The following is a 12,940-nucleotide window of genomic DNA, read 5'->3' on the forward strand; positions in this document are numbered from 1 at the left end:
AAATGCTCATTTACTTGAGAAGCTTAATCTTAGAGTTTTGATAGTTTCCTCTGTTGAAATAGATTGCTTGGGGGAAAATGTACAATGGAGCTGGTAAGTAAATAGAATTTAGTATGATTTTATATATATATATATATAAAATGCTTAAAATATGGAGTAAAATTAGCATAAGATATTGCTGATGGCATAAATTGGTAAAACTTTTTTTTGAGAGCAGCTTAAGAAAATGTTTTTTGATTTTTTTTTAAGCCTTATTTCTGGGAACTTAGCTTAAGAAAATAATATAACATCTTGGGGAAAAGTGCAGCTATAAAAATGTTCAGTACAACATTAGTTGTAGAATCAAAATTTAAAGCACCCTAAATATCCAATATTAGGTGAAATACTAAATTATGGCTTATTTAGTAATTAAAATTTAATGCTGTTTTTAAAATGATGGAAGTGAAGATTATGTAGCAATGTACAAGTGTGTCTGTGCTATAATTGAATTAAAAATTTATAATGAAAAATTATATCATAAAACTTTGAATAATATAGGAAAAACACAATCTCATCATTATATTGGCACAACTATTTGAATTTTGAACCATTTACTTCATTTTCCTTGTAGGTCTAATATTTATACCTGTTAAGCATAGTGTATGTAAAACCTTTTGATCGTTTTTCTTGCTACTTCTGTGTTTTCATAGCATTTTTTATAGCGCTAAGTAGCCTACCATGTACAGATAATTTGTTTTAATTTATATTTGCATTGGTGCCTCTTATTTATTCTACCTTCTAATTTCCCAGCCTTGATTAATATGGGCATAGTCTCAGAAGTTAATTCAGGAGCTATTTCTATTACTAGATAGAGTTTTATCTGAAAGTCTAAAGGGATTATTATAAAGATTACAGCCCCTGCCTCTCAAGTACTTCAAGATTGGTTAGGTTGAAAGAGTCATGAAAACTACATGCAATTAAGATGCAAATGCTACAATAGATAAATTATTCTGTTGGTGCACAAAGGATAGAGTTGCTTTATTCTGGTCGAGTTGGGATTGGGAAATAAGGAAAGCTTCATGAGAAAGGTGTTACTTATGGTAAGCCCTGAGAAATGAATGCATGTGAACTTATAGGAATGAAGAGGGCATTCAGAGCAGAGAGAACAGTTGTGAGCAAAGTTCTAAGACAATTCAGTATGTTCAGAGAATTGCAGGTATTTGAAGATTGCAGTATTAGGTTTGGTGAACTTCCTCAACGCTCCCAAAGACCCTAGACCCACCCCGTGGGCTTTATTATCTAATAGGAAGTTAAATTGAGTTTAGGATTGGGAAACATTACATTACATACAGCAAATATTTGTTGGAACATAACATTTACAGATTGTCAGTCCAAATGCTGGGCCATTTTATAAGCTACAATGAGGTGTATTGTTTATTTTAGATTCTAGTGTATGATTCTTGAAGAACTTCAGGATGTTAGCAATAATAGTTATGATATATTGAATTAAACTGGAGAGGTTGGCAGGGGCTATCATGATATGGAGACAGTGGAGGTAATAGGCAGAAATGGAAGGACTTTAAAACAGGAAAGGAATATGATTAAATATACAGTCTGGAAAGATTACACTGGAAAGACTGTAATCTTTCCAGACTGTATATCTAATCATATTCCTTTCCTGTTTAAAGTCCTTCCATTGGGCAACAGCGAGACTCCATCTCAAAAAAAAAAAAAAAAAAAAAAAAGACCATTGCCCTTCAAAGTGTGGTCTGCAACAAAATGACTACAGAAATTGAAAGCAAGTGAGAAATAACTTTATATGTATTGAATCACCTGGACAATGTGAATTGGGAATTATTAACACAAATAAGAAATAAACCTATTGCTCCACTACTTCAAGTTTGAGAAGTAGTGATTAAAAGATTATTGCAGCTGGTGCAGTGGCATGTGCTTGTAGTCCCAGCTACTCAGGAGGCTTAGGCGGGAGGAATGCTTGAGCCCAGTAGTTCTGGACTGCAATGCGCTATGCTGATCCTGTGTCTGCACTAAGTTGGACCTCAATATTTTGACCTCCTGGAAGCAAGGGGGACCACCAGGTTGCCTAAGGAAGGGTGAACTGGCTCAGGTTGGAATTAGAGCAGGTCAAAACTCCTGTGCTGATCAGTAGTGGGATCATGCCTATGAATAGCCACTGCAGTCCAGCCTGGGCAACATAGTGAGACCCCTTCTCTTAAAATAAGTCTATTGCAAAGGACTCCATGCTTGAAGTGACAGCCTGAGAGAGATTAGAGGGGCAGAATATAGCCTGAGAGAGATTAGAGGGGCAGAATATATAGGATTTAGGAACCATATGGGAGGGAGCAGGGGACCTTGAAGGAAAGAGAGGAATCTAAAATGATTAGCAGATTTTTGTTTGGCAAAATTGATGAAGTTCTTTTCTGGAAAGGGAGAATATAGGGTAGGTCAAGAAAAGAGTTCACATTCACATAGGTTGAGTTTGAGTTGTCTGTAGGGGCATTAGAATCTTTTTAGTAGGCATTTAGACACAAAGGAAGACATCCAAGACAGAAATCTTGGCCATTGGGTTTACCATCAAGAAAGTGGTAGTTCATGCCAGTTGGAAAAGTCTAGAAGAGGGATGAGAAGAAGAAAATTCAGGTTAATTCTAACAGTGAAGAGGCAAGACAAAGGAGGTAAGAAAAGGGATAGAGAAAGAAGGACCATAGAGACAGGGGAAGTACAGGAGAGCTGAAGAAAGAAATTTTTTTTTTTTCGCCAAAGGATTGAGCATATCTTTTGAAATGTCCACAGGGTTACAGGGTTAGCGCGACTGGAAATAGTCCATTAGATTTAGCATTTAGTAATTATTTTATCTTGGCAAGAATAATACAGTTGGAATCCTGATTGCAGTGGATTTGAGAAGTGAATGAGAGTTGAAGAAGTTGAGATATTAGCAACGGGTTATTCTTTCGAAGAGTCCAGCTGTACTGAGAACAGAGAAAGGTAGGTAGGTAAGGATTAAGGGAAGAATTTAGATTTTATATGGGCAAGACAAGAAAATTATATGATGTAAGAGTGAGTGTTGATATATACAGTTGACCCTTGAACAACACAGGTTTGAACTGTGTGGATTCCTTTATACACTGATTTTCTTTCGCCTCTGCTATCCCTAAGACAGCAAGAACAACCCCTCTTCTTTGCTCCTCAGCCTACTCAATGTGAAGACGATGAGGATGAGGACCTTTATGATGATCTACTTTCACTTAATTAGTAGTAAATATATCTTATTATTGACATTTTGTTTTCTCTTTAAGAATATAGTGTATAATATAACATTCAAAATATGTATTAGTTGACTATGTTATCAGCAAGGCTTCTGGTTAACAGTAGACTATTAGCAGTTAAGTTTTTGAGGAGTTAAAAGTTACACATGGATTTTTGACTGTGTCGGAGGTGGATACCTCTAATCCCCTCATTGTTCAAGGCTCAACTGTATATAGAAAGATTGAAAGTGAAGGAAGGAGAAGGAATAAACAATATTCTGGAGAGATAAAGTCAGTAGCACAGATGGAAAAATAAGAGTCTAACAAGACATAAAAATTTTTCTCCTTGAGACTGGGAATAGCTGTAAATAGGTTTGTGATAGGAAATTAAGGATAATCCATGTATTCACAGTCTGGTTCAGTCAGCTGGCCTACCTTACTTTGGCCACAAAGAAAGATCTTTCTGATTTATTTGTTTATGATATCATTTATGATATTATATATTATATTATAATAATATGATATTATTAGTTTATGATATCATTTCCAGACTTTTAGAAAGATTAGCTGAATATAACATTTTGGTAGACTATGTCTTAAAATGAATCAAGTCTAGTTTTTTCTCTTCTTAATTTTAAACATTGATTTCTGAGAAAGTTAAATTTATAATGATCCATTTATGCAAAAATCAAATAATTGTATTAATAATCTGTTTGCTGTATGCAAATGTTATGTTTTATTCCACAAGTTGATATTTTAATTATCATGAATTATATTTGTCTTTTATGGAAGGTTACAAAACTGATGTTAGTAGTGTGGTTTATCAGAAAGACCATTGACTTTGGAATTATAAAACCCTGAGTTAAAAATCTTAGTTCTATCACAGATTAACCATTTGATATTGAGTATTGGCAAACTTGTTTTCCTTTTTTGAGATAAGAGTCTTGCTCTGTTACCCTGGCTGGAGTGCAGTGGCATGATCATAGGTTTACTACAGCCTGGACCTCTTGGGCTCAAGCATTCCTCCTCCCTCAGCCTCTCAAGTAGCTGGGACTACAGGTGTGCACCACCATTCTGAGCTACTTTATTTTTTTTATTTTATTTTATTTTTTTTTATAGAGACTAGGTCTTACTATGTTGCCTAGGCTTGTCTCTAATTCCTGGCCTCAAGAAAGCCTCTCACCTCAGCCTCCCAAAGTGCTGGGATTACAGGCAAGAGCCATTGCCCAGCCCAAACTTCTTGTAAAATTTATCTTAAATTGGAGATAATACTGGCTACTTGATAAGATAATTGAAAGGATTAAATGAGTGACTATTATGCTAGTTTTCTCTTAACTGCTGAATGAAACCTTTAAAATGTAGAACCTATTTGTGAGGATTTCCACTACCAGTATCTGTTTAAAATGGTGCCATTCCTATTTTCACTAAGGGATTAACTACCAGTGTTCACTACAGTATACTCATAAAAATCATATTCAAAGCATGGTATTCATTCCCTTTCCTGAAACCCACATTCCCTTTCTTCGCTCCAGGGCACTGTTTTACAGTTAGTTTGCATACCAACATAGGATAGGTGGCTCTGTGAATTATATAATGTAGTGTGGACCACCCAATTTTAATAAACACCTACAACTTCTAAAACGTAGTTTTCATGAAATTCTAAAATTGTATTTGAAGAGTTTTAGTGACATGTAGGCCATATTAATTAGGTCACTGAAGTTTTAGATTTCTTATATTGCATTTAATTTTTAATTAGGTTTGGTGAACTTCCTCAATGCTCCCAAAGACCCTAGACCCACCTCATGGACTTTATTATCTAATAGGAAGTTAAATTGAGTTTAGGATTGGGAAACATTACATTACATACAGCAAATATTTGTTGGAACATAACATTTACAGATTGTCAGTCCAAATGCTGGGCCATTTTATAAGCTACAATGAGGCGTATTGTTTATTTTAGATTCTAGTGTATGATTCTTGAAGAACTTCAGGATGTTAGCAATAATAGTTGTGATATATTGAATTCCACTGTATACATAGAGTAGAAAATGAGGCTCAGAAAGGTTCACTGACTTGCTTAAGCTTACATAGTTTATGAGTAGGAATCTGGCTTTGTCTCATTCTAAACCCTATTCTGTAAATAGCAAAACAAAGCATTAACCTATTTTAAAGAAAAATTTATTTTAATATGAGAACATAATGGCAATGTCAGTTTTATGGCATTTTTCATCAGCTGGGAAATACTGTTCACAACTATTAGGATTCTCTTCTTATACTCAAACCCTGTCACTTGGCCTTCTGAGAAGCAGTACAGATTTTGATAAAACCTCCTAATCCACTAATCCTTGTGACTAACATGGTAAATTGCTGGGAGATGATGGCAGGCAGTATGCTGCCAATTCCAAGTGACCTTTAAAGTCTTATAGCCCCTCCCTTACACCCTCAATGATGAGACAACAGAAGGCATGTAATTACAGTAGAAGTTTCAAGCCATTTATCTTCTATAATCTGATAGGTAAGAAAAGAACATCAAAACAAAATTTCCTTGACACTGGAAGCTTCTTATATGATTAAAAATGTACCACCTGTTTTATCACTAAAAGAACAACTGCCCTCTAAAAGGAAACCTGACTCTAGAAGAGTGGTAATATGCATAGTATGATGCAAACATGCTTCTCTCTTCATATTGGGTATTTTCTAAATATATTGAATTTTTTGGTATAGTTTATTCAGGTTTATTTATTTAATAATATATTGCAATATTTTTTAAAAATAGTGTGGCGTGGCATTAACTAGGATCTCATTCTTTTTATGAAGTATTTGTTTTAAAAATGCTATAACAAATATATGAAAATGTAGCCTAAGAAATGTTGACTACAAATTTTAACTTTTGAGTTTAGAATCCTCGTTTGGACTGTGCAAGGCTATGATGTCTGAAATTTTCACACCAAGGTATTGTATTGTATTGTATGCCATACAATACCTTGCTGAATGAATTCATTATCAAATTTTAACACCTTCATAAAAGGCCTAAAAATAGCCTTTTATGAAGACTCATAAGCACAGAGTGGGCAAATTCATGTTCTTGTGTTTATTTGGTGAATATAAGCTTGTTTTTCAAAATTATCCGATTGTTATTACCTTGGTCACTCATTTTCCAGATCACTAGAGTCAGATGAGCATGTTTCTGAATGCATAAATGTACATAATTATTTCACAACTTTTTAAGTAAGTAAGCTTCTTGAAGTCAGGTATTGTCTTATTCATCTTTGTGTCCCATACAATACCTTGCTGAATGAATTCATTATCAAAATACACATTAGTAATCTAACACACACCCCACCCAATATTTAGTGAACATTCACTAAATAAAATGAATTATATTAACATCATCCCTATCAGGTAAGTTCTGTTATTGTCTCTATTTTCTAGATGAGAAAACTCAGGCTTATTTGAATGTTTATCTCTCATGGATTTTGTAAAGTTGAGTATTCTTTTGTTTGTTGATAAAGCTTTATAGTATTTCTAGAACTTAACCCTACAGAATATTGAAAAAAACTTTTAATACAGGGTACTTGTCATACAGGTTCAACAAAAGAGTCTTCATCCTGCTTGTGACTTTTATTTTTTGGGCATGGTTTTTTAATGATGATACAAAATAAATGCAAGACAAGTCCGTGTTTGTATTTTGTAGTGTGTTGGTGATAAACTATGTTGAATTTTTGCTGGTGATAATATTCTACTGGTAGTTTAGTTGTAGAATTTACAGATGAGAGTTTTAAGCAGTGTCAGCAGAGAAGTCATTATGGCTTTGATATATAGCCTTAAATTTGGGCAGGTCTCAAATTTCTTATGTATAAAAAGAGGTTGGACTAAATCTCTCAAAATCCCTTCTTATGCTTTCAAGATATAATTGGAGTTATGAAAGAGTATGAAGGCCACCAAAAGGAAAAAGTGCAAAGAGATAAGAGAAAGCCAAGGACTGAGTTTTGAGTGTTAACAATACATGTCTTTGAAATGATAGGAAGTCATGACAGTGAACTAACATGGAAAACAAGGAAAGTTTCTGAAAATGTGGTTAATAAGATTGAAGAGAAAAAAGTTCTAAGAAATATCATAGTAAACCTTACAGAACATTTTTTGCCCTAAAATGTTGTGGGGGCCTAATAGTAGGGAGATAAGAGGTAATATATGAAAAACCCTTGGCACTGTGCTTCAGGGTATTAGTTCCTATTCCCTCTGATTCATTTCTGATTCAAGTACCATTCGTGTCCTCTTGACACTTATTTCGGTGGTACTTCATTGCTCAAACATTTTTTGCAATACTTGTAATTTCCCTGAGAGACTGTTTACAAGCCACACAAGAGAATTTAAAACTTTATAACCTATCATTGCGGTTCTTAATAAATTACCCGGATCTGCATTGTCTTAGTCACTCACCTTATTCTCAGAATTTAGCTCTGAATGAATTTTGGCAGTTTCCAGCAATCAGATTCAACCTCAAAAGATGAGGATTTGCTCTCACTTTCAGATAGTAGAATTCAACAGAAGTAAAGAATTGAAAGAGCACTGCATTTGATGTTGAGACTTGTATTCTGTTCCAAGTTCTTCTATTAAGTAGATGTATACCTTCATTTAACTTCTACTTGAAATGGCGTAATTATTAATTATGGCTCAATTAATAAGAGCATAATTATTATATATTGTGAAAGTTTATGATTTTATTATTTTAACTAGGCTCTGAAAATAAGATAGTTGTAATTCTATCTACAATAATGAATCTTTGAAAATTTGGTTCTTGGTTTGAAAGTAGGAAAAACATTCTTAGTAACTCTGTACCAAAGCTACCTAAAGAAAATTTGATTCTATATTTTTGTATAAATATGTGGAATATATTAATGTATTCCTATTTTGATTTTTTTTTCGCTAAAAATCTACTTAGTGTTATGTTTTGACTAATGATCTATTGGTTCATTCTTAGTTGGGGAACAGCATTTGAAATAACAGCTCTCAATTGATTAACCCTTTCGTTAAGTTTTTTTTACAGATATTGGTTGATCATATAGATTTTTGCACGGCATTTATTTACGAAATCACTGCATAATTAGTACACTTGCTTAGTGTCAGTAATTAACATGCAACTTCCTAAGATAATAAAAAAGCTAAAATTTTTAGTTCGTAGTTCCAAAGCACAAAAACAGAAATAAAGAATACCTTGACTAGAAACCATCAAAATATCATTCTACCGTATTTAAAGAAAAAAAAGAAATACATTACTTAGAGCCAAAAATAAAAACAATGGGTGAATATATGAAATTTCACAGTATACTAAAATAATGTAAATGAGTTATGATTCTGTGCACCATCTACAGTTTTTAATGCTGTAAATACATATTGTTAGTGCTTATTCTAAATATTATACCCATCTCCCACCTACTTGAACAGCTATTTTTATGTTAATAATGCAGATCTCAGTAAATATGGGGATTATTAGGATTTAGGATAGATTGAATTTTAAAGCAACATATTTAGGCTTATACTTTTGGGAAATTAACTTTAGCAGTGAAATAATCCTGATTAAATTTCATAGTAAATCAAATGTGTATTATTTAATCTAACAACTGGTGGGAATCTGGCCCCAGACACAAATAGTGGGAATATCTGAAATTTTTTTTTTTAATTATAGGAATATGTTTAGGCAAACAAATGGAGTACAAATGTTTATGGCATTCTTAGCTAGAGGTCACATTCTAAAGTGCTGTACATCGTATTTATAACTTAAAATACTTATTCTGACAGTCTTTTATGTCTATGGAATAGGACTGAAAGCCTTAGAATATACTGAAATACTTTTTGTTTTTGTGTAATTCATCTTTCTTTCCCAGCTCCTCTATGGTTTCATAATGAATAGATGATTAAGTAGATCACTGCTACTGCAGAAACTTACCTTGGATTGTGGTAACTTGCAGCCTGTAACCTAACTTTTCCTCAGCAGGAGGTACCGGAGAGATAAGAGGATTAATGGTTTCTCTTAGTATGCTTTCAGAGAGCCTCATTACTGCTCTTTACTTTTTATAAGTTTATAACAGCAGTAAAAGTGTAGAGTGAAATATTTAAACAATGTCAGTGTGGGTTGCAAGAATATGGGAGAAAACAGGAATTTGGATAAATATTTTTGATTGTTATTTTAGTTTTATGTAGGGGGGCAAAATAAGTAAAACCAGTCTATCTACACCAACAGAAAATTTCCCCATTTGCTGGTACTATTTGCAGATGTAATCTGAAACCACAAAGGTGGTATAGATGATTGTGTCTTTTCTTGCTCTTTTTGAAAGTGTGTTTCCATTTCTTATACTGTGTTCTCAAATATAGCTGTCTAAAAATCAAAAATACAATTTCCAGGATCTAAAATGTACCCTTATGCTGTGTGGTCTAAAATGTACCCTTATTTGTTGGTCTACTTACTTCTGGTCAATTCTGAAGTGGATCTCAGCTCCTCTTGAATTAGCCATAGACTTGCTTCTCCCCACACTTCTCCCTCATTTATATTCACCTGCAACCATTGGGCCCAGAAAAGTTACTAGAAGCTTGTTGGGTATGATGGATAAAATAATTGAATTTGGCCGTTCCCAGGACATGATGATGGTAGAGTGCTTATTATGTGTCAGGCACCGTTTTAAGTCCTTTCTTCACAACAGCTCTATGATATAAATCGTGTTATCCCATTTTGTGTATAAAGAAAGAGTGGAATAGTGGTGACCTTGTCAGGATTATTATTGGGTTAGCTTTATTAGCTGTGTTAATTACCCATGAGGAGGGAATCATAGTATATAAATAAAGTGAAATTGATACTAAAAAAGGAGGGTTTCCTTTTTACTCCCTGAAGGAAAAAGTGCATGAATCATGGTTGTATCTAAAATGCCGAAAAACGAGAAACAACCTAAATATTCTATTGCTAAATAGTGAACAGTTATATATGCAATATTTTATCATATTTCTATCAGAATAAATAATGGACTATGTTGATACCTGAAAAGATGCATTAAAAATAGTAAGTTAAAAACTCACAGATTTATACCCACACTGACAATTATAAATCTGTATTTCTATTAATACAACTTTGATACACTGACAAAGGGCCAACAGAATGAGAAGTATAAAGTGACAGATGTCTTCTGAAAAGTAATGGTAGCCAGTTGGATAATGAAAACAGTAAATTTTAAGAAGACTAGGGAGTGCAATGTAATAATTTTAAAAAGAAGGTGAATTTAAATTCACTTCCAAGTGACACTCTCCAAGATGAATTATCTGTCCTATGTTAAATGTTCCAGAAAACCTTCAGGAACACAACTAGAAATGGAAAATTTCAAGATTAAGTTGTATAGCAGCATTTCCCCAAAGTACTTTTGCATAGTTGGTTTTAAAGGTTAACAGGCATTACATGTAAATAAAAGGGTAGTGAAGGCAATTTGGGAAATCCTAGGGTTCATAAAATTAGATTCTTTTGTGTAGGACTCAGCGCCTTTAATGAGCATACTCCAGGTGAGTAGGAGTGGAGACAAAATGCAGAGTGCACCATTTCATAGACTTGTTTGCTTGAGACCACAGAACTGTTTGGCTTGGTTCTTGTTAGGGAAGTAGCCTCTGTGGAATACACTTTGGGCAACATTGGAATGTTACTTGGAGGTGTCCGTGAGCAGGCGTGAGGTGTGAATGTTGTGGCTGTGGGTGAGTATGCAGCTCAAGGAGTAATACGTTAAATGTTCCACAGTCAGGAATGATGGGAAATCTTCTGGAACTGTACATATTTTATTTTTGTTTTTCCCCTCTTCCCATATTTTGCTTTTGAATAAAAATTCATGAAAATAAATTCACTAATCTAAAATTAACTTTGTTTTTAATATCATAAATATGCTGTATAGGGAAGAAGTCAAACTTGAGAATCTGCATTTGATTTGCTTTTAATCTGGAAGGATAACAAATACAGCGTGTAGCTCTTGGCTGGTTTTAAGGAACTGGCAGAAGATTATATTTGCATTTAAGTATAACCTGGTGGTATTCTCCACATACTTGTCTCCCACACATTCTTTAGCAGCACTACTTATGTCAACATTGCCAACAAACTATACAAGATGACCAGATCCAGTGGCCATTTTATGTCCTTAGTTTACTGGACCTCTTTGCACCATCCAGCTCAGTTGTCTGTTACCTCCCTGCAAACATTCTTCTCTCTCCATTTCTGTGACATTGCACTCAGCTGTTTTCTTCCTCCTCTCTGGCTGTTACTTTGTAGTTTGTTTTGCATGTTCATCTTCCTCTGCTGACTTCTGAATGTTTGATACTGAGGGCTCAGTTTTGGATCTTCTTTTCTTCTATGTTTTCTTCCGAGGTGATGCCCTTTAGTCTTGTGGCTGTCTCTGCATACCAACTGCATGGTGAAAACTCCCAAATCTATTTTATTCAGCCAAAAACTAACCGTTGGTTTCAAGTCACAGATACCTAACTGCTGTACACTTAAATGTTTTCTCACACATATGTCAAGCTTAATGTCTCCAAACAAAATTTTTAGTACTCCTCTTCACTTTCCAACTTACTCATTATTAAAAAATTTATGCTCATTAAAATTTGTGTGTGGGTACATAGTAGGTATATACATTTATGGGGTACATGAGATACGTTGATACAGGTATACAGTGCATAATAATCACATCAGGGTAAATGGGTTTCTATCACGCCACTCATTCTTTTCTTTCTGTTAATGGTACTACCATCCACCAAGAGTTTTCAATCTCTATTTTTTCTACTTTGACCCACCCTGCCACCACTGTCATGTCATTTAGGCCACGAAAATCTCTAACTTGCATTACTATAATTTCCTTTTGCCTGAACTCCCCTTCTTACCTTCCCTTAGTCTTTTTTTTGTTGTTTTTTTTGGAGACAAGAGTTTTGCCCTTTCGCCCAGACTGGAGTGCAGTGGCGCGATCTTGGCTCACTGCAACCTCTGTCTTCCAGTTTCAAGCGATTCTCCTGGCTCAGCTGGCACCTGCCAACATGCCTGGCTAATTTTTCTATTTTTAGTAGAGATGGGGTTTCACCATGTTGGCCAGGCTGGTCTCAAACTCCTGACCTCGTGATCCACCCGCCTCAGCCTCCCAAAGTGCTGGGATTACAGGGGTGAGCCACTGCACCCGGCCTCCTTAGTGTTTTTCTATAGAGCAGTCATTTTTTTAAAAAAATGTAAACCTAATCATGACACCCATTTTAATAACAGCTTTCCATTATACACTGAATTTTGAATTCAGTGTATAATGAAATATATGCTGCTTATCATGGCCTTAAAGGACCTTCACAGTCTGGCCTTTTCCAGTCTTCCCTACCTCATCTTGTACCTGATCCTCCCTTGCTCACTATGTTCCAGCCACAATAGCCTATTTTCAGCCCCTTAAATATGTCTTTATATATGCCATTGCTTTTATTGGAAGCTGCTTCCAGCTTATCCTTTGCATGGCTGGGCTCCTTCTCATTGTTCAAACCTAACTGTCATCTCCTTGGGTCTTCACCAACTGTCCAAAGTAGGTTTATGCGCCCATTTCCCTGCTCTCCTTTATTTCAGAGCACTAGTCACAATTTGTGTTTAATTACAACCTCTGATTGTAAACCGTTGAAAGCAGAAACCATGTTTCTTTTACTCACCAATG

The 12,940-nt window shown here is 34.7% G+C and overlaps 1 protein-coding gene across 2 annotated transcripts in view; it reads left to right on the forward strand.

Moving 5' to 3' along the window:
- BMP2K (BMP2 inducible kinase) overlaps positions 1-12,940 on the forward strand; it is a 143,853-nt gene that overhangs the window by 124,419 nt on the left and 6,494 nt on the right. The window lies entirely within an intron of this gene.

The sequence above is a fragment of the Nomascus leucogenys genome, chromosome 9 (genome assembly GCF_006542625.1).
Source record: "Nomascus leucogenys isolate Asia chromosome 9, Asia_NLE_v1, whole genome shotgun sequence".
Taxonomy (NCBI): Eukaryota; Metazoa; Chordata; class Mammalia; order Primates; family Hylobatidae; genus Nomascus; species Nomascus leucogenys.